The sequence below is a fragment of the Chanodichthys erythropterus genome, chromosome 17 (assembly GCF_024489055.1).
Source record: "Chanodichthys erythropterus isolate Z2021 chromosome 17, ASM2448905v1, whole genome shotgun sequence".
NCBI lineage: Eukaryota > Metazoa > Chordata > Actinopteri > Cypriniformes > Xenocyprididae > Chanodichthys > Chanodichthys erythropterus.
The window spans coordinates 21,084,427-21,108,018 of NC_090237.1; the positions used below are offsets into that span (position 1 = coordinate 21,084,427).

Genomic DNA, 23,592 nt, shown 5'->3' on the forward strand with positions numbered 1-23,592 from the left:
AGCTGGAGCTGGGATATTCAAATGAGGATGTCTGGCTTTCCTAGGGAAGTTGGGAGAAAGCCCTCCCTCTGGATCCAATGACCACAACTCTGACATTCTTCCACTGCAAGGTCCTAAAGCCTTCTGAAATCTGAAAAAAAAAAAAAGCTACTAAAACACTGCAACTAAATGAGTGTCATCTTTATTAAAACTATGAAAAATCTTATTTAATGGCAGTAAGTGTGTAAAGGAAGATGATAATATTTTGTCCTGTGTTGCATTTTACCACTGAGCCCAGGTTTGCTCTGCTGAGTTGGCAGTGTTTTGCAGACAGAATGTGCATTTTATGCTAGAATATAAAGTTTAAAAAGACAGCTTGTCGATAAATGACACAAATAACTGCAGGATATATAAAACAACTGTTTTAATCACAGTTTTCCATCTTTGTCAACATTCCTTCTAGATTCTTCTGTCGGGGGATGCAGAGACATGCTCCCCAGATCACATCCTCCCCCAACACTGCCACGTCAAACCGTAAATTCCTTTCCAGGCCGTGGGTGTGGTGCAGGAATGGCTGCTATACATTTGAAACTAACTTTTATCATTTTACTGAGCTTTTTTTCTAAATTGTAGAATGCTGTGGTAATCAAAAACAATCATTTTTGTTTTGTTGAACTTACTCTTTTGCATATTCACCTTTTTTCATCAAATGCATTTTGGATACCCCCCACCTCATTACCTATTCTCTGACCCCTAATGATACACACCCAATAATGCGGCTGGATTAAACCATAAATTCCTGAAAAGGTGAAAAGGCATATGGTCCACTTTTAAAAAGCCATTTTATCTTTCTTTCTTTCTTTCTTTCTTTCTTTCTTTCTTTCTTTCTTTCTTTCTTTCTTTCTTTCTTTCTTTCTTTCTTTCTTTCTTTCTTTCTTTCTTTCTTTCTTTGTGTAAATAAGTTAAAGTAATCCATGCAGTAATCCATTAAAGATAAAAAACACTCTCAAATTGCTCTAAAATGTTCTGATTTTTTATTAGATACATTTCTAAATTTGCCTGATACGCACAAAAATGTATTATTGACCAACCTGTGTGTGGTATGCGTTGATCAAACATGTGGCTTTGCTGCTAATGACAATCAGATGTTTACCGGAGTCTCTTTAAACATCTCGTTTCCACCAGCTTATTTGCTACAGCTAACTTTAGTTATTTGTTTAAAGGAATATGCTCATGGAACCTCAGAAAATCTGCACAAAGCAGTCATTGAGTTATGGGCTGAGCTGGGGGGCTGTGCCAAATATGTATGATGTAAGATGCAAGCTAAGTTACTTCTCAAAAGCTGATGTAATTTATTAAAGTGTTGCACATCTTTAATTTCTTATCGAAGAATGGGAAAATAGATTTTTATAAGAGAAACAGAACTTTTTTTTTTTTTTTGCAAAACTATGCATAATTGGTAAATGTGCAAAAACAGATGAATTAATTTCCTTAATTACCTGAATTCATGCAAATCATATAAAATATCATTAATGTAGTTGTGTTGTTTCAGCATTGCAGCAATCAAAAGTTTCCATCATATGATCTGGAACCCCCATTCATTTTTAAATTATTTTTGTGTGTGTTTTTAAGAGGCGCAAGTTTTATTTTATTTATTTTTTGCAAGACAAACTTTTTTCTTAAAGGTGCAGTGTGTAAATGTTATCCCTCCCTTTCGAAGCACATAGAGAAGCTACGGTGGTTGTATGGCTGACACAAGAAAAATGTCATCATCTGAAACAGAGGAGAGCAGCCAGTCAAGCAATGAAGTTTCTTATTTCTAACAATGAACGGTCTCTGCTTCTAATAAACCAACTGACTACTACTATAGCCTACTTCTTTGTGCGAATTCAATGTAGCTAGTGATGATGCAAGCTGCCTCTAAAAACATGAACAATTTAGAAGAAGAATAAAATAGTGATAAAACGCACTCTGTAGAGCAGTTTGTCCTTTTATGGCTACTGTAGAAACATGCCGGAGCAAAATGGCGCCTTAACATAAGGGACCTGTGGTGTATGTATATAGAAATGGCTCATTAATAACAACATAAAGGTTCATTATGTAAGGTCTTTATCCAGCACCGAAAACATAGTTATGTATATTATATTGTATTTCTGTCAATAGATCCTCCCAAATTTGACACATTGCACCTTTAAGGCTGTTCACACCAAATACAATAACTATAAAAATAGCTCTAAAAATCGTTCTAAATATAAAATAATAAGAGTTCACAACACAACTATAATGAAAACGGCACAGAGGAATGTTATCGTTGGAATCACTTTCAGAATGATTTGGTTTTTTTTCCAGCTGATGAATGATAAAAACACTGGCAGCCAATCAGAATCCATCCTGCTTTAAATAATGTCATTTATTACTCACCCTCATGTCGTTCCACACCCTTAAGACCTTCGTTCATCTTCAGAACACACATTAAGATATTTTTTATTAAATCGGCTCAGTGAGGCCTGCACATTACATTTCCACTTTCAAGATCCAGAAAGGTACTAAAAACATATTTAAATCAGTTCATGCGAGTTCAGTAGTTCTACCTTAATATTATAAAGCGACGAGAATATTTTTGTGTGCCAAAAAAACCCCAAACAAAATAATGACTTTTCAACAATATCTAGTGATGGGCTGATTTCAAAACACTGCCTTGGAGCTTTGCGAATGGACTATATGCACGGGTTACTTCCTGGTTGTAGTTAAGCCAGCTCGAGCACTTCCGGTGAACTGTTAGCTGTTCATTCTGTAGTCGTTGTACATCGACACAAAACCATCTATGGTTGACTTTTTAATGTTGTATTTATATTTTAATGCAGTTATCACATTTACCTAATTTGCCAATAAACCAGTTTTATTGATTGCAATAAAGACGAAGCTATTGGGACTGTTTAAAAACGCCGTGTCTGTAATTAGGCACGCACACACATTTTTTCCCCAGCGCTTCAAATGTTATTTTTAATGTGATGACCACAAACATTATTTGTTCATCCTTCTGAGATTGTCCCCATTGTAAAACCGAACTTTTAAAAATGTAGGAAATTTAACATTTGATAGAAAACACTTATCTAAAAATAAAAAAGACAGTAATTAGCATTTTAACCACCAGATGGCGGCAAAGTAGCATTTATTTGCGCACATAGCCATTTCCTCTAAACGTTTTTCACTTCGTTTTTGACTAAATATTAAACATTATAAAATAACTAGGTTTAAAATACATTTTGTCAATGTGAAGTATGAAATACTCACATAATCTTATGAAAAACAATAACTTTTATTGTGAATTACACAGAAAGCGAGCACCGTGCTTTCCCTTTGTAATCACAGCAGCTGTCAGTCAGTGCAGTGCAAGATCAATGATTTCAGCACACTTGTGAAAACACACATTTATTCAATTAATCTAACTGAAGTGCACAATAAATATTTAATTTTTGAAGTTTTTTTTCCACATAAAAGTGTGAAAACTAATGGTCGAATTGAATTTAGCCGAGGAGGAACATTGAGGTACGTCTTTATTTTTATTTTTTTTTATGCTGTCTTGCGTTTGAATAACTAAATTAATGCTATGCCACACTATTTAAGTGACTATATTCTGATTATAAACTAAGTATTACACTACTGATGCTCAACACACCAGCAAATGACATCTCACCGGAAGTTTTCGAGCTGGCTTATATTAATGCGGAAGTTCTAAAGAACGCTCCGTGCATATAGTCCATTGAATCAGTGACTCGGAGCGCCAAAGTCACGTGGTTTCAGCAGTTTAGCCGTTTGATACGAGATCCGAATCACTGATTCGATTCGTAAAGCTCAGAAGCAGGGTTTTGAAATCGGCCCATCACTATATTGTTGAAAAGTCTTCCTTTTTTTTTTGGGCGCACAAAAAGTCGCTTTATAATATTAAGGTAGAACTACTTAACTCACATGAACTGATTTGAATATGTTTTTAGTACCTTTATGGATCTTGAGAGAGGAAGTAGGCCTACCATTGCTGTGAATGCAGGCCTCACTGAGCCATCGGATTAAATCAAAAATATCTTAATTTGTGTTCCGAAGATTAGCGAAGGTCTTACGGGTGTAGAACTAACCCTTTAAAGAGCTCGAGCATTTAAAGCGGCAGACTACAAAGCTGCAGAACGCTCTTAAAAAACAGCAATGGTCCACTGGTGTGGAGGCTAATATCGTTATTATTGTTATAGCCTAGTTATCTTTATAGTTTTTGCTGTGAACGGGTCTTTTACATCTTTCAGGTTTGGTGCAGTTTTTTCATAGCACCGTAATTAAAAAATAAAAGCAAAATGTAGGCAAACCTCCTCAGTAAGTAGCTACAGTTAATTTATGTGCTATAGGTGAGAGTTATTAAGTATTATTTTGGCTCTGTCGTGACCAAATGGAGGACAGTCTTGTGCTCAGACTGATGAGGAGCAATGCCCTTCAATGTCTCTGGGCCTTTCTGTGTTGCGTTAATGAACAGGCTCTAGTCATCATCAAGGATAAGGAGTAATTGACTGTGACCTTAGTCACTTTTACAAATTGAAGTCACAATGATTAGTTCTTAAGGTGTTAATCCCAAAATGTGCCTTGGTATGTTTTAGGTTTTGAGGTAATTAGTTCGATAACCTTGCCCGTAATTGCATAACTCAAAACATTTTTTCAGCAAACACAATGTTGACCACTAGATGGCGATCAAAGAAAGCGGTTGTATCATACAGCGCTGTCCAAATTCATGGGTAGACTCTTTTCTTTCCCCCCCATAATGAAATTGGTAGCTATTTGCAGTTTGGTATTTTAAATCTTTTGTTTATTGTCCTTTTATCAGACCGTTGTATAAAACGGCACCTTTTTGACTCCAGATTCATGGAAAGCATGCTTTTCCACAAGTAGCCATCACAAACAAATAGAGGAGTTTGGAGATAACTGACCAGCTGGAGTCTGTGACCAACAGCTGATTAGAGGACAGGCGTCCATTTTATTTGCACAGGGCTACAACAAAACAAACGTGCCCACACACATTTACTCACTTAAACTTCAAACTTAATGTGTCCCTAAAGCAAAATTGTTCCTAAAGGCCAAATAGTCCACAAAAGTCTAATATTTCCACTTATAGCTGCATTTTAGTTTGTAGTCTTCTTAACTTCTTAAATTATTTAATGCATTATACAGTAATACAGACAGCACAATTTACTTTACTTTAATAGTTTGTACATTTTTTACAGTTAGAAGAATAGTTTAAATGGCCTTTAAATAAAAAATAAGTTAAAAAGGATACTGAAAAATGTTAGAAATAAGTGTAGGCCTGTACAAGAACTATACATAGGAGTATTACATTAAAAGCCTTTGTTTAAATAAAACAGATCGTTTTGTAATAATCCAGTAGCTATACAATACATTTTTGACAGCTTACAATTAACAACGTAATTACAAACTAATGCTAAATACACAAAAACATAACAAATGTTGTATTTTTAGCTCATAGCACTGATAATTTCGACTCTCCTTCATACTGGACAGTAGGGAGCACAAGAAGACAGAGCAGCATTTGGCCCCGCCCACAGCGCATCGGCCCCGCCCATAAGCAATCGGCAGGACTGCTGCTGTCTCACTCCCATTAGCACGAGCGCAGGTACAACGCTCAACTGACAGCACAAAGAACCGGAGCCGAGCAAACAAACAAACAGCATGCCCTTTTAGTTCACACACTTTTGGTTATTGTTTCTCAAAGTGCTTATCGTGTCTGCCAGTGCGAGTGCCTTTTAATCTAGTCTCATATTCTTTTAATATCCTTCGACTGAGTTGCTGTGTCAGTTGTTGGCTACCTGTCCCGTTAGGTGAGGAAGAAAGGAAGGAAGGAAGGCATACAGGAAACGTTTCCCAGAGTTCACCAGCTAAACAACTACAGGGCAAACGCGTCTAGATAAGGTAAGAACTTGTTATTGATTTTTTTTTTCTTGTTTTCATTTCGTCATCCGCTCTTCGTTAACCGCTGACCAAGTATTAAATAGCGAAAAAAAAACTGTTTAGCACTAGATGTATTAAATCTATCCGTTTAAAAGTAACACTTTATGTAATATTCAAAGGCAACCAGGTGTTCGTATTGTAAGGACGCAGATGTTGACAGGGTGCGGTGGGGGGTCTTAAAAATTGCCATCAATGGAAGTCAAAACAAAAAGTTGAGTTGGTGGATATTAAAAGTCAGTATTGATTTTTAAAAACGTATATGTTGGACTTTAAGATATTTTATTAACCACAAAAGTTAGATTACAAATTCGGGAAATGCTCTGTAACAGAAATCGCGTTGTAACCATGGCAACAGTATGGCGTTCTCGCACTTTGTCCAAGTGGTGCTCACTGCAGAGCCAAATGACGTCCTGCTCCCCCTCTCTGCACGTCATGGGTTGAGCTTGACCTATTCCAGCACCTATGTGGATCTAATGGGTGCAGGGGTAGGGTTATGGGTAGGGTTAGGGCAGGGATGGGCAAACTCGGTCCTGGAGGGCCACTGTCCTGCAGATTTTAGCTGCAACCCTGATAAAACTCACCTGTGTGTAATCCTGAAGACCTTGATTAGCTGGTTTAGGTGTGTTTGATTAGGATTGGAGCAAAACTCTGCAGGGACCGAGTTTGCCCACCCCTGGGTTAGGGTGTGGTTGGACCTTCTATCTCCACCCATTACGCCCAAATTATGTCCTTAGGATCATCATCAGATAAAACATGAGGTGCATCCCATTTTGCGTACTTATGCACTATTTTATGATGTTTTTTTTGTTTGTTTTTTTTTTAGAATAAATAGTGCGAGCAATGTGTTTACACTGACAATTCCAAAAAGAAAAAGTACACTTTTAAAGTCCCCCTGAAATCAAAATTTAAGTTTTTTAGCTTTTAGTATGAATATGTTAGCCTTAAGGTTATGAATAAGCTGGTGTGTTCCCAAACAATGACAAAATTCGCATTTAGGAGATATAAGCATTCAAAACTTACAGTCTCTCACTTCCGCTAAAATGGATCACGGATTTTCATGACATCACATCGCACTTCAGTTTCTCGTCAAATCTCCGGTCCAATCAAATGCTCTCTAGAATCTGAAGTCCTGCCCCCTCCTACACTTGAAATTATTAATTTGCTCACACAATTACTAGTTTCTACATGGTGAATGGCACATAATGAACTATATAGAGAATAGGGAACAATTTAGACAGTGTAAATATGCTTTCCTTTGACGCGAATGAAGTCCGTTTTTTGCATTAGTGTCGCATAAACCGCCGTAACACGAGCACAGTCTTCTCCGGTCCAGAGACACGAGAGCACAGAGCGGATCATATGTGCGAGTCAGCTCAGACCACGAAAGGTATCGGACCCATTTAAATTCTGCACAGAATGCTGTATATTAAAGCAATATAAAGGACATTAGAAGGGGAAACGGTTAGAGATTAGAAGGAAACCGAGGTTTTACAGAGGCTCTGGCTGAGCTGTAACATAAACAATACGCTATTGCCTATTTAAAAAAGGGGCAGGCCTGTTCAAAATATCACCCTGTCTTCCTGTTTCAGTTGAAATTACATCAACACATTGAATAATGCTGCGCGTTCCAACACTCTTCATTGGGCCTTTAAATACCCGGATGATGCACCGAAAAAAACGAAGGGTGCATCTCAAGTAGCTCCCAAGTTCAGCAGTCAGGGCACTGATCAGGGAGTCGGCCATTTTAAGGGCTGTCTCAATTGCAAAATCCTACCAGTGTACTGAAACTTTTGCTCCCTAAAAATTCCTACAATGCACCGTGAAAACCAATGTGCATTGAAGCCTTTAATGGACAGAAACCATCTTTGAAAAAAAATATTTGAAGTGTAATTGAATTTTTTAGTTTGTCTCACGCCACATTACATTACATGGCGAGGGTGGGGTTTATGACCTATACTGGGACAACCACCTAAGGGCTTCACTTTTCAGGACTTGTGTGGCACGCTTGGTGAGACATAAATCATGTGAGTCAACTCATTACACATAACGACCAGCGATACATGTTTTTAAAAATACAAATGCTTATTTAATTATATTTCAGCATAAACATCCATTGCTAGGCAGGTAATGAACATAATCTAGCTAAGATTTATAATTTGTTTAAGGCTGAAATGTTGCAAGAATATGTAACAATCAATGTACTTATCATAACGTACTTTAAATTATAAACATTAAAAAATATAAAGTTATGGTCAGGGTCAGAGGTCACCTTTCCTTTCCTTTCCTTTCCTTTCCTTTCCTTTCCTTTCCTTTCCTTTCCTTTCCTTTCCTTTCCTTTCCTTTCCTTTCCTTTCCGAACCGAACCGCACCGAACCGAGCTCGACTCTCACATAAACAAGCATACGGCCGTTGCTGGAAGCTAGTGATTATAGTGTATAAAGTTTTAAATATAGATATTTTTCTTTCAAAAACCCACTTCAGATGGCATTTATTATCCCACTGGAGTTATCTGGATTACTTTTATGCTAGATGGATGCACTTTTTGGAGCTTCAAAAACTCGGACACTATTCACTGCCAATACAAGGCTGTGAAGAGCCAAGATATTATTTAATATAACTCCGATTTTGTTCGGCTGAAAGAAGAAAGTCATATACACCTAGGATGGCTTGAGGGTGAATAAATTATGGAATAATTTTCATTTTTTTGGGTGAACTGTTTCTTTAATTACGTAGCAGAGGGGCTAAAATAACCGTATAAAATTTATACACTACATGAATGTACATGGTGCATAAGTACATTGTACATAGACATAACTATGAATGTTGTCCATTTAATTTAGATTTACATTTTACAAGTATGTCACAAAATAGTTTTTTGTTTTGAATGCTTTTCAGATCGACCTTTACATTTAAGTTTAGCACAAGGAATGCCAAAAGACATTCTGTGTCGCTCCAACATCAACATTGATTTTGTAAACAAACTTTATTGTTTGGAATTCCCCTTGCTTGGCACGCAGATACGTCCTTTCTGTTTACGCGAGGTGACATGATCTCATCTGTTTTCCCCCTCAACATCCCTTTGTTGGTCTTGGAGCCACTCATAATTTTAAGCTCTTAGAGGTAAATATTTAATATTCTATTAATCATAGTTTTCCAGATACTTTAATAGGATGTGAGTGACGTGACTAAAAACAATAAAACTGTCTGCACTGGATGGGGTGCAATGTGAGTGACAAATCTCTGACAGTAAACTGATGCCTTATTCTATTTATGATGTGCTGACATGATGGACAAATGTGCGAGTGACAACAGTCACGTCCAGGTGTAGACGCTGTGTAAGAATCTCCACAAATTTGAGCTTTTGAATATCCAAAAGATTTCTAGAAACCAGAGTAGTGATGGCTTACTCTGGTTTGCCCATTCAGGTTCTTTATGATGCATAGATTGTCAGAATGTGACCAAATTCTGATAAACATTAAAATATTTTTACGCATGTAAGGGCCGGTTTCACAGACCAAGCTTAGGCTAAGCCAGGATTAGGCCTTATTTCAATTAGAGCATTTAAGTAGCTTTTATAAACATACCCTAGAAAAAAAACATTACTGGTGTCCATCTTGAGACAAAACAATGGCTCTGACATATTTTAAGATATGTTAGTGCAAGTTGCTTTCAGTTAAAACAGCTCAAACATGCATTTTAGTCTAGGCCGAGTTTAAGCCTTGTCTGTGAAACTGGGGGTCAGTCATTAATAGGAATGTTGTTGCAAATCCAACAAAAGGATGTTGATCCACGAACATCAGGTAAATCACTTTAGGTACTTTAGATGATCAAATCAGTACAATCATAACCTACATCTGTGACTGTCACTAGCTGTTGGGCCAGATAACCTTGCTATGTTTAATGTTGTAATCTGTAGCTTAATTGTTGCCCTTTGACTTGATTAATATCAATGCCGCTTATCAGTTAATACTGAGTGAGTCACATTTGTACATTTTAAAGAAAGTTTATATATTTTGGAATACTACTATGATGAAGACTTTTAGATTTCAAAATTCCATTTGATTGACACATCTAAAATGCCATTAGAAACAAAACCAGACCAAAAACTGAAATTAAACCCATTACTGTTGTATGTTGCAACATATACTTTTCCTGTCTTTCATATTATCTTTGGTTTGTGATGAATAAAGATCTATTCAAAGGTCTGTTAGCTAAGTAAAAAGAAAAATCACTGCCGCCCATTTCTAAGGAAACAGTCTTCATTTATCTAGCATGGCGGATTTAACATTGAATTATCCCTCCTTATCGTAAGTGAGCCGGGTGATGCTGTGAGATGACCTATTATTATTGTCAGTCCTGTGGGAGCTGAGCCATGTGCTGTCTTTGATTAGCTCACACCCCCCTCCCACATGTCAAGGAATAATGGACAAGACTGTGAGACTCAAAGCACAGCGTTGCATCATTAGTAGACCAAATAATGTCTACCCTCTTAAGAAACAGCATCTGATGAAGTGCACTTTGAAAATTGGGGGTCTTTAAAGGGTTAGTTCACACAAAAATGAAAATTATATCATGATTTACTCACCCTCAAGCCATCCTAGGTGTATATGACTATCTTCTTTCAGACTAACACAGTTGATGGCTTTTTGTAAGAAAAATATCCATATTTAAATATAAGTTATAGGCTATAATAACTAGCTTCCAGCAGATGGCTGTACCCATCGATTTGTGGCGGAAGAGTGAGCCTAACCTCTGACCCGACGCATGATGCAATGATGAACGTGGACGGGAAGAGGATAGAGAAAAACAAAACAATGGTCACAAAGTCACAAATTAGAAATCTTAAAGAGAAATGTCGATATAATAGAAGATGAGCTTGAGTTTGCTGCCCAGCCCTATTTGTTTAAACCACAAGAGGCGTCTAAGCTTACGCTACTCCTACATCCTACATCCTACGTCATAAATCGCGTCAGAACTCTGAAGTTATGCAGTATGTGTACGGTCAACCCATTGCTTCACTTCATAAGGCCTTTATTAGCTCCCTGGAGCTGGATAACCAGGATATTTTTTAAATATATCTCTGATTGTGTTTGTCTGAAAGAATATAGGCATATACACCTAGGGTGGTTTGAGTGTGAGTAAATCATGGGATAATTTTCATTTTTGGGTGAACTAACCCTTTTAAGTTCATTGTGATTGGTGTCGAATGATTTTTAACTTAGTACTACTAACAGCAGAAATCTGTGGTTATTTGGTCAGTAAGGATATTCTTACTAATTAGCAGCAGTTCAGTTCAGATGCGCCCAGTATACTGAATGAACGCAACACATTACATTTCATGTAGTATCACTGTCTTAGTACATTAGTTAAGGTCGTTATGAAATGAAAATTAACCATTTTCTAAAAGCATATATGGATTGCAAGTGCCCCAAACTTGTTGTTTGTTCAAATTTCTTTGTTTTTCTTCTTTTGAGTGGTGATCTAAAAATTTGTGGCTTGAAACAGATGGAAAAATTAACAGGCCTGTGCTGCAATTCTAGTGACGTTTGCCCTCCAGATCTCTGTGGCAGACACGTGACCGAAACTATGAATTGGCCATGTATCCCATGTTTCCATGTCGGACAGATGGCACCTGTGTTTACTGCCTCTGAGATTTCATGTGGCACAGAAAGGGTTAAGGCTTTGATGGCCTTCGTTTCGGCCAGAACAATGTTCCTACTGTTTCCGCATGCCTCGAATGCCTTTGTCAGGTGCTGGTTTTCCAGGGAAATGTTTCAGCACCTTCTGCATGATTAAGGTTTGATCCAGAGTTACTTTCTTCTCACAAGTCCACTGGACATAATCACTAGGGGTTGTTGCAAACTGCTTCATTAGGCCATTCTTGTGCTTTCAGCATTAGCATTTAGGAGGGCAGCGGGTTCAGCTGAATGGAGAACGTGCCAAGCTCAGCATCCCTCTGTTTGGAGTGAGTAAAGCCATCTGAACTCAGTATGTTTATCCTGGTTTGTTGTTCGTTTTGCTCTGTCCCTCATGTGTAGGAGGTGTTCAGTCCTTCCTTTTGTTTCATATTTTTATGGCAAAACCCGCTTTTCATACAAGGCTGGCCACTGATTTTGTATTTGACTTAATTTGCATCAAGAATTGCTTTAGGAATAAAACAATACATATCCTGTTTTAATTCCATGTTTTGATATTCCACACTAATACACACTGTTTAGGGTTAGGATTTGCCAATGTGCCAAAAAAAACAAAAACATGCCAGATTTTTGCTGCCAGTCTGAACAAAGCCTTAAAAGGCTCTCAAGACACAACTGGGGGAAAGCATGACACAAGAGTAAATTCTAACCAAAGATGGTCGATTGCAGGCAGTCAATTAGTTGGCTTAGGAGGAATGATTACTTAAAGAGCACCACTGAATGGTGTTATGTCTTTAGCTCCATTACTACTCTCCTGAATAAATGATGGGGCATTAAATTAACCACATTTGATCTTTTAAAAATGGCGCTGTTCCACATTAGCACAATGTGTGGGTGCAGATGGATGCCCTGTCATTTTTAAGCTTTCTGCCTGTAATTAAAACTATATTGTCTCTGATGTGCATAGATAAGCTAGTGTAAAAGATGTCAGAGAAAGAGAGAGAGAGATTATTTTGTTAACTGTTAACTGCATGTTGCAGTTCCAAAACCTGAGGCGAATATTGTTAATTCTAAATTAAACCTGTATATATTTAATTCAGTACTGAAAAATCGATAATATAGTTGTGCAATTCATACACTACCATTCAAGAGTTTGTAGTCTAAGTTTTTTTTTTTTAAGTCTCTTATGTTCACCATGGCATTTATTTGCTCAAATATGCAGTAAAAAAAGAAATATTGTGAAATATTACAATTTAAAATAACTGTTTTATATTTGAATATATTTTAAAGTGCTGTTTATTCCTGTGATGGTAAAGCTAAATTTTCAGATTTTCTCTATTCTCTAATTTTCAGCCATTTCTCTAGTCTTCAGTGTCACATGATCCTTCAGAATCAAAAACAGCATTTAATTGATATAGAAATCTTTTGTAACATTATGAATGTCTTTACTGTCACTTTTGATCAATTTAATGCATTCTTACTGAATAAAAGTAATAAAATAATAATAAAGTGTAAAAATTGTACACTCTAAAAAATGCTGGGTTAAAAATAACCCAAGTTGGGTTGAAAATGGACAAACCCAGTGATTGGGTTGTTTTAACCCAGCAGTTGGGTTAAATGTTTCCCAACCTGCTGGGTAGTTTTACTTAACTCAACTATTGTTTAAAAATTACAGTATTGTTTACTTAAAATTAAATTAACATTATAAATATGTTTAATAAATGAACATTTTAATTTCATTTAAGATTCATTTTAAGTCAGCCATATAGTCATTTTCAAACAATAGTTGGGTTAAATAAAACTACCCAGCAGGTTGGGCAAACATTTAACCCAACTGCTGGGTTTGTCCATTTTCAACCCAACTTGGGTTGTTTTTAACCCAGCATTTTTTTTTTGAGTGTACTGACCCCAATCATTTGAATGTAGTGGAAATATATTATTTTACCTAATATTTGTGTGTACAGTAAAAAAAAAAAAAAAAAAAATGAGGCTTTTTTTTTTTTAAGATTTAAGCAATTTAATCAATAGTAAAATTCCATATAGGATGGCATTTGAGATGCTAAAAATGAACTATAATATTGTAATTTTAAGAACAATTTTGAGCAAACGACTCATTGGTTGTTGTTGCTTAGACTTGTGAAAATATGTTGCATTTTGCAGGTCAGTTATCATTTTTGGCATTTGTTCCTCAACTGTCTCTCTTTTTCCCCCCAAATGGCACCACCTGGTGCTTTTAATTAGTGCCATTGAGTAACTAAAAAAGCCTGAGTACACAGACGCTGCCCAGCTCTCATCGGTGGCATTTTAAATCATAGACTGTCTCCAGTCAGGGAGGAAGGAGGCATCTGTAACACTATATTTCTACCCTTATAATTGCACTGATGGGCATTTAGCACTGTAAAACGGAGTTAGTCTTTGTGTCACTTGTCACAACCTCTAAATAATGCCTACTTTTAATTGGGCCTGGTTTAGGGTACTTAATTTTCCTTTCTGAAACTAGATGTCAGATAAATTAGTTGTATTCATATTTAATAGCTAGTATTTTTTTTCCTTTCTTTTTTTTTGTGAGTTGATGGCATTTTAATTAGGGCCAGTGAATAATTGTCTTTGTTTTTGTTTTTTTTAATTAAAAAAGTCACTGTGTCCTGACAGTGAAAGTTTGAAAAATGACAGCATCTAACGTCCGTGTTCAAGGCAACAGCAGCTTATATTTAACTCAAATCTATTACAGTGTCTTCGATCAGTCAGAACAAGGTCTTCCTTTAGATGCTCATTGCTCAGCGTTCTGCTGACTGGCCTTTTTTTTGTCCATTGAAGATGTCCTCTCCTTGTCCTGTCCTGTGAGACATGACGAAAACTGTTTGCTTGAACTTTACACCCAAGAGGACAGAATGCTCAGTGAGTGAAAAATGTATAAGGAAACTCATCGGACATGTGACCCAATTCACACCCTAACCAATTCTGGAGTGGTTTATCATGATTATGATAGCTGTTATGACAGTCTATTAGTCATTTACTAGTAGGAAATGAGAGACTTGCTTATTTGTTTTTGATTGCCATGTGTCCCTAAACCAGCCTTTGATTCATTTAGATGGCGGAGACTGATTTAAAATAAAACCGCTGATTTAATTAGCTTTTTTCCACTTTGAAAATACATTCCCGTCAAACTCCTATGTAAGAAATAAATGGATATGTCATGTAAGGGATGGGGTAGTCAGATTGTTTATCTTGTTTATCTTATTTGTAGGGGTGTAACGATATATTGTTTTTGTTGATATATTGTGACACGATATATTGTTACACCTCTACTTATTTGTACTTGATTAGCTTAAAGTCGGCATGAAATGGAAGTTGGCTTAGTCTTTTCTTCTCACTTATGACATAAGTGAAACGGCTTCTCAAACCAGAAAAAAATTTACAAAATCTTTCATTTCTTTTATTTAATAGGGAAATAGACAGTTTATTTTTGCTAAAGTCCCATTATTGTACAAAGCAAATCAATAAATATCACATTAATTTTTACCTGCACTAGGATTAGCACTAAATCATTTGATTTGAAATGTGCCGTAGCTTCATTCTTACCCCTGTTTGACGGTACTCACAAATTATGTTGGATCTGGCCATATGACGTTATGACTTAGAGTGGTCTGTTGTTTTCTTGACAGTATGAAGAATTATGGCCTCTTCTCTTTTTCATATAATTTTATTGTAGTAGATTACAATCCTCAAGCATTCTCTTTGGGCTCATTTCATATCTTGACATGAGGTAATGACTTTTAAAAAATGACTTGGGGTTTATGTGTCATTTGTGTCACTTTAATAGTGGTCCAGAGTTTCACAAGCAACATATTTTTGCTGTCACATAAACATTTTCCATTGCAATATTTGTGTCATGAGCCCTAAAATGTTTATAAAATACTGCGGTGTAATGTTGTGCTATGTTGGCATTTTGGACCCTCTGAATTAAAAGATCTCCACATCAGCGCTTTGCCATGCTCATTAGAATTCTGTGCGAGCTGCGCTGTAAAGTTGGCACGTTTCTTCACAAGAGAATCCTTCGGCAAAAAAGATTGATGTATGAAATCAATCAAACTTGGACTTTTTGTCAATTTCTGTCATCATTTCAGAATAAGCCTAATTGGACTTGAACTGTTTTTCCATAAATAATATAGCATCCAAGAATATATAAAAAAAAAAAAAGCTCTTGCAGTCAGTGCACAAAACTGTGAGCATCTACCACCAAAAAGTACCAACCACCAAAGACAGATTTGACATGAATGAATTGAATAAATGAAACGCTACAAATCTGCAGGAAAATGTGGCCCATAATTTTTTTGATCATATGTGAATGTGACTCAGATCTGTTTTTCTCATGACCATGTGAACAGCACAAACCACATGGAATCTGATCTTTTCAATTCCGATTTGTGCCACTTTGATATGTGGTCCATAGCTGTCAACCCTCCCGTTTTTTCCGGGTTTCTCACGTATATTAGCGCTTTTCCCGCTGTCTTCCCGTAAAATATCCCGTATTTTTATGCTCTGATTGTGTTAACTCAGAACACGCAACTATCTGTGTCTGTGAAGTGGCTTGCACTTGGGTTGCTAGACCTCCAGTCAAGCAGTTGGCACAGACAGTAGCTTAGGCTACTATCGAAGAAGAAGAAGACAGTTGCAGCGGCGGGCGGGAGGAAGAGGGGAAAAAGTAGCGGGAAGTGAACTTCAAGGAGAGTAGAGTAGATGAGTGTGATGTGCGATGATGGATCAGGACGCCGACGGCCAAAATCACAGAATTACATTAAGCTAAAACACGTTGTAGCAAATGAAAATGTGTAAGTAATGTTTACTTTGTTCATAAATAAAGCATTTTACATCCATCCACATCCATTGGTCAACACATACAACACATCCATTGGTCATTCTTTAATATATATTGTGTAGTTATAAACTCTTTAGACTGTTAATGATTAGTGCTTTTTGTAAAAAAAAAAAAAAAAAAAAAAAAAATCCCTTATTTTGGGGATGGATTCCGGGAAATCTCTCTTATTTCAGTGTTCAATGTTGACAGCTATGATGTGGTCCTAATTCCAATACAGGTCAGATGTTTTGCATTGCACCTCAGTCTGAACAGTCGAATTCTACATCACTCTAGATCAACATTCGTCACAATTCTGCACTCATGAGAATCACTTCAAAGATCTTACATACCCAAAGTTGTCAAGATGGTTGCAAAAGTCAGTGAAGGACAGTGTGTCAGAACTCGTAAGTATTACAGTGATAGCTCTAGATACAAGCAAAACCTGAGGGCTCATATCATAAATGTTTGAAAACTCTGCTTTTTTTTGCACTCGTCTTTGTTTTTTGTTTTTTTTTTAATTTTGGTCAGTCCAGGACCATGATCTGTTCACACAGGAAATTGATATTGGCCACATTTACAGCAACAATGTAAAGAGCTATAAAAAAAATCAGATTTGAGCAATAAATCAGAATTGAGCATTAAAGGGGACCGCTTTTACAAGATGTAATTTAAGTCTCTAGTGTTGGTTTCGATTACTTTTTGATTAATCATCCAGCCCTAGGATGTTTTTTGAATGGTTAGTGGATAAATTTATGTAGTTGCTCTAGATTTGATTCAACTCATCGACTAGCATGTGTCGTCATGTTAATCTTTTGTGCAAATCCAGTGTTGAATTGACCCTAATTTGTGAAGCAGTCCGACGTAAAATGACGGCATGGTAACAACACTCTTCTACAACAACTCTTTCTCTTCTCTAAAGCAGCCCAACATGGCCTCACCCCCTTTGTTGTGTGTTCTCTGGGGCAGGGTTTGTGTAAATGTTATGGTTAGTGATGTCACTAACCCGGGAAGAAGTTTGTTGTAGTCCTTAAAAAGCAATTTCTCTAAAAGAAAATATTACAAGAAAATATGCAACATTACACACTATCTAAAGTAAAAAAAAATGGAAATCATTAAGGCTCGCAGTGTGAACTTAGCCTTTTTTGGTCACCATTTCCTTAATTCACAAAAATACGTTGGGAGCCAGTTATGGTGGTTTAAAATGGTTTAACGTGTTACACAGGTTTAATGTTCGGCATACATTCTTGATTTATCTTGCTTTTTTCATTTTTTTATTTATTTTTATTTCCTGAAGTTGCTCTTGGTCTTATTATGTGTTTGAAGACTAAACTATACTGGATGAATTCCAATCTCTTGAGGGAAGTTTATCTATTAGTCCTAGAGAAATAAAGTTGTTATAAAAGTCAAAGCAGAATAAAACTTTTTGATAGGCAAAAGTAGCATACATTGCACAACCACAAAAGTTGTATGCATCCTTTTCGGTTTGCTCAATTCATAGTTTTCTGTCGCGGAGCCTTGGCAGCCAAAACAGCCTTGTAACTGCAGCACAAGTCTCAATTTTCAATCTTAAAAAAATAAAAATATGTGAACAAGATGCAAGTTTTGGGCACTTGTGATCCATATACAGTACCTGCAGTGATTTAAATCACTAACAACAGCGATTTTTAAAAAAGCTAACATGAAAAACACGAGGGTGGGTTGCACCAATAAGGATTAAATAAGGAAAAGTTTAACACTAATCAAGGATTTGTTGATCTGGCTGTTCCCCTCAGAGCGTGACATCACGTGAAAACTATCAATTGGCTCAATTTCTCAATCAATAGTCTAAGAAACAACCTCCACCACCCCAAATATTATTTCACCTCCAGCCGTAGCAACTCTGCTGGTCTTCCGCCACTCAGACCCTGTCTGTGTTTATTTAGGTGGGCTGTGGAAGAGGTCAAGTCCGAACTGTTTGTGGTCTTTGTAAATTCCAGCCTGAAGTGTTTTAAAAAGGGCCTGTGAGCATCTAATCTGTGAGGTTACATTCACTCCCTCGTTTTTAGGGAGTATTTTAACTCAGGCTTTGTGCAAGGTATTTGGCAGTTTTGCGCAAACAGATGGTGACTGGAATATATTTTAGTTGTTATAGAGAGAACGAGTAGGGGGGGCTGCTGACACAGCATTGGAACGCTTCCATTTAGGAGGGATTCAGACATAAACAACCTGCTAATATGAGTCAGGCCATGGCAGAGCCTGTATCATCACTTCATCACCACTCCTCGATTTAGTAAAAACAACATGTTTTAGACTGGACACATGATTTCGACTAGTTAGATGCCAGCCTAGTGCAACTGTTTTTTGTTTCTGTTTTCAAACTGAATCCTAATGCCAATCAGTATTATTTTCTGTAGTAACAGTTAGACACAAAGGTGTCTGTGGATATTAAGTAGTAGGAAATATTCCCTTTAAGCATCAGTTACTCTGAACATCTGAACTGGAACAAATTGCTTCTTAAAAAAAATAATTTACCTGATACACATGAAGAAAAGCTTAAGAAAGTAATTTGTCTCCTCCTGTGGAAAAATGAAACAGCTTTGTCCTGCAAATCGATCAGATGTGACATCTTACCCTTTATAGAAATGAAATCTTCAACCTTTCCCTAAGGCAAAGAGGTGATTGTTATCATTTTCTGCAATTGTCTCTTCACTTGTCGAGGACCAATGATGGTAATTTGTTGCGCATCAGTTTGAGGAGCCCTCGATTGCCTGCGGTTACTTTGAATGCCTCACCAAATTGACCGTGATACAGTGACATCTTAAAAATAACTCAGGGTCTTGATTAGTTTGTCACCCGGCTGTAAACAGTTTATCCTGCTTGACTTTTGCTTAGTATAACCAGTACTTTGACCTAATTATATAGTAAACAAACATGTTTAAGATATAGTAGACCAACTCACAGTGGTGGACATTTCTCCCTAAAGGTGCGGTCACATTTACCCTTGTTCGGCAACTTTTGCAGACAAAATCCAGTCATTTTAATAGGAATCCTCATGATTGGGAATTTTTCATTGGGGGAAAAAGTTCCTTATGCAGACTTTACAACAGGTTCATGTTCATGGATTTGCCCCACTCACCAACAAAAAGCTGCTTGAAAGTGACTTTTCTGTGAGCTGTGCTTCATAAATTACCACACTATTGACAATAAACAATGGCCCTTTTTTGCCACAAAATTTCACTAATGTGGCCGCACCTTAATGCTTTTGAGACTGTCAAGGTATACTGGCCATGGGAGGTTCCTTTTAACTCAAGCTTTCTCTTGTAACTCTAATCTGAGATTCAAACTGCTGAACCATTTCCCTTAATGGAGGCTGTTTTTCACTGTTTTCTGGCAATAGGAAATGAAGCAGCAGAAAAGGAGAATATTGTTCCTAAACTCTCTCACCCTTGACAGAGCACTAAAAATATGGCGCAAGAGTCAACTAGAGGTTTCAGGGCTGATTGCCCGATGATGAGAGTTTCGTGCCAGTTGACAGAAACCGACTCTTGCTTACGTTCTTTGGGTGTATTTTTATGTTGCACAAGTAAACATTTGGTTTTATGTGATGTATTGAACATTGCTGATGTGAATTCTGTTGATTTCAACATGTCATTATGCTAAAATTATTTAGCTGGCTGACGCAGATGAAATTCTGTTGAAATTGCAAGAATGACGGTCTTGAAAATATCAGTCAGAGGGCAAATCTAAACAAATCAGCCATCAGCAAAAGTGTTTATGAAATTTTTATTTTTTCCACAGTCTATTTCTTTCTGACTCAGTTCTAAAAGAATATAAATGCTATATATATGAGGATTATGAGAAAGCTGGGTGTGTGACTTTGTCCCTTACTCAAACATTTTATGCTGACATCATTAGTGCTGTTGGGGTGACATCATAGTACATACATACCGTATTTTTCTGGAATATCATTTTTAATCATCTTAAACGTGCTGTGACATATTCCAAAGCATATAATGCAACTTATCTGTGTTTTTTCCCCCTTAAAGGTTCCCTAGAACTTTTTTAAAAAGATGTAATATAAGTCTAAGGTGTTCCCTGAATGTGTCTGTGAAGTTTCAGCTCAAAATACCCCATAGATTTTTTAAAATACATTTTTTTTAACTGCCTATTTTGGGGCATCATTATAAATGAGCCGATTCAGGGCTTCTGGCCCTTTAATTCTCATGCTCCACGCCCACGGAGCTCGCGCTTGCCTTGAACAGTGCATAAACAAAGTTTACACAGCTAATATAACCCTCAAATGGATCTTTACAAAGTGTTCGTCATGCATGCGGCATGCATGCGTCGGATTATGTGAGTATTGTATACTGTTATATTGTTTACATTTGATTCTGAATGAATATGAGGCTGTGCTCTGTGGCTAACGGCTAATGCTACACTGTTGGAGAGATTTATAAAAAGAATGAAGTTGTGTTTATGCATTATACAGACTGCAAGTGTTAAAAAATGAAAATATCGATGGCAATGAATACAGTAATGAACTATGGTAACTTTTAACCACATTTAACAGTACATTAGCAACATGCTAACGAAACATTTAGAAAGACAATTTACAAATATCGCTAAAAATATCATGATATCATGGATCATGTCAGTTATTATTGCTCCATCTGCCATTTTTCGCTATTGTCCTTGCTTGCTTACCTAGTCTGATGATTCAGCTGTGCACAGATCCAGACGTCCTGCCCTTGTGTAATGCCTTGAACATGGGCTGGCATATGCAAATATTGGGGGCGTACATATTAATGATCCCGACTGTTACGTAACAGTCGGTGTTATGTTGAGATTTGCCTGTTCCTCAGAGGTCTTTTAAACAAATGAGATTTATATAAGAAGGAGGAAACAATGGAGTTTGAGACTCACTGTATGTCATTTCCATGTACTGAACTCTTGTTATTTGATATTTGATATTTGATTATGATGCCAAGATAAATTCAGTTTTTCATTCGACGGCACCTTTAAATATGCAATTTTTACTTGGTACAACATATAATCAGATGCAACTTCCAGGAAATATGAGAGACTTCATAGAGGAAATTCAAAATACACAATTTCACTGACAATGTCTAAAAGTGAATCATTGGTTCTTCCCAAGTGTTTATCTTCTCCCTTTTACCTGATAATTAAGTGAACTGGTGACCTGGCAGAAAGTTGATATAAAGAGACAGCAGACTTTTGTGCTGCATTGTGACTTCACAGGTGTTGTGTAATGTTTTCATTTGCTGACGGTTCTGTTGAAACACAGAATGGCTGCATTTCATCTCCAGTTCATAACAACCGTGACTAATCCTAATTATTTTAACCTCCATGCTAATTTATTGAGCAATCTAATTCCTGGATGATAATGAATAAATACATGATGATTCATTCTTATTTAGTATATATTGGTTCATTCTAGATGTATCCTCGCATGCAAATATTAAACATGTAAAATATTAATGTAAAAAGCCTTCAGCCATGTCTGGCATGACCAGATCAAAATGAATCCTATATAATTATCCCACCTGTTAGATTACCATTCCCCTTCTAAATTTTTCACACACCCAAATGCACAAGATGCTTAATTATTCAGTATTTATCCAAAATGGATTCTCTTCTCTGCATGGGAGTGCAAGAATAATTGCTTTCTTTACAATTAACTAACACTGACAGCTAATTTACAGTAATGAACATGAGACAAGCATTAGAAGCTCATTTTGGTTATGAAAGAAGTTATTTTTTTGCCATATAACACACCCTTTAAAAAGCATATTTCAGTCTGCCTTGTACAAGCTGAGCTTTTTAATATAATATTACATATTTAACTCCAAGGACATGAATTGTTTTTGCTAAAGCAGATTAACTAATGCTAGTACAATAGCTTGGCCCCTTCACTGTAGCGCATTGCAGGTTCATAACTGTCAAAATTAGGTGAAGTGTCCTCTAATATTGCCTGTAATATTCAGTTAACCTATTAGAAAAGTGTTTGCTATCATTTTCCGTGTGCATTTTCATTATTTCTGAAGCGGGCTGAGCGTTCATGCACATTCACATGAGATCTTAGTGACGCAACTAACTCCCATTGCTCTGTTGGGTCCTCTAATTACCGGATACGCCTCCCACCAATGCTATGCATGAAAGGCTGCTGGTGGTCTCTATTCTCTGCCTGATGTCCCTGATTACTGTTTGGGTGAACTTCACAATGAATCATTTAGCAGATAAGCAGAGGAGGTACTCAGAATTATGATATATCATGCTTATAAATATGTTCATGATCATTTTCTTGCATGTTTTTTGGATCAGCCTATGTCATATTTTTGCAACCCAAACATGTTTTCATTTCTCTTTCTGAAAATGTACAGTACTGTTCAAATTTTCCAAAGTTTGGGGTTGTTAATACTTTTAAATCTCTTTTGCTCACCAAGGCTGCATTTATTTGATCAAGAATACAGTAAAAAGAGTAATATTGTGAAATGTTACAATTTATATTTTAATACATTTTAAATTGTAATTTATTCCTGTGATGACAAAGCTGAATTTTTAGCAGCCGTTAATCCAGTCTTCATAGTCACATGATCCTTAAGAAATCATTCTAATACACTTTAGTCGTAGGAAACATTATTATCAATGTTGAAAAGAGTTGCGCTGCTTAATATTTTTGTGGAAACGTGATATTTTTCAAAATTCTTTGTTGAAAAAAGTTCAAACAACAGCATTTGTTTGAAATAGAACATTTTTAACAGTGTGTACACTGCAAAAAAATGCTTTTCTTTGTATTTTTGTCTTGTTTCCAATCCAAATATCTATAAAAAATCTTAAATCAATATGTATTTACTAAAGTAGTCAAATTCTTATAAGATATTATGTCTTGTTTTCTGGGAAAAATTAAGTGAGTTTTTGCTTAAAACAAGCAAAATTGTCTACCAATGGGGTAAGAAAAATAATTTTGTTTCTGTTTGAATTAAAAGTTTTTTTCTTACCCCATTGGCAGATAATTTTGCATGTTTTAAGCAAAAACTCACTTAATTTTGATTTATTTCCCCAGAAAACAAGACATAATAACTTTTACTCAAGTAAATGCATCTTGATTTAGGAATT

At 36.4% G+C, this 23,592-nt stretch overlaps 1 protein-coding gene across 5 annotated transcripts in view; it reads left to right on the forward strand.

Moving 5' to 3' along the window:
• Positions 1 to 5,635: 5,635 nt before the first annotated feature.
• gdpd5b (glycerophosphodiester phosphodiesterase domain containing 5b) overlaps positions 5,636 to 23,592 on the forward strand; it is a 61,496-nt gene continuing 43,539 nt past the window's right edge. For all 5 annotated transcript variants that reach the window (XR_010892233.1, XR_010892234.1, XM_067366219.1 and 2 more), the window contains exon 1: positions 5,636 to 5,943. The gene's annotated coding sequence lies outside the window, so the exon portion shown is untranslated. The remainder of the gene's footprint in view (positions 5,944 to 23,592) is intronic.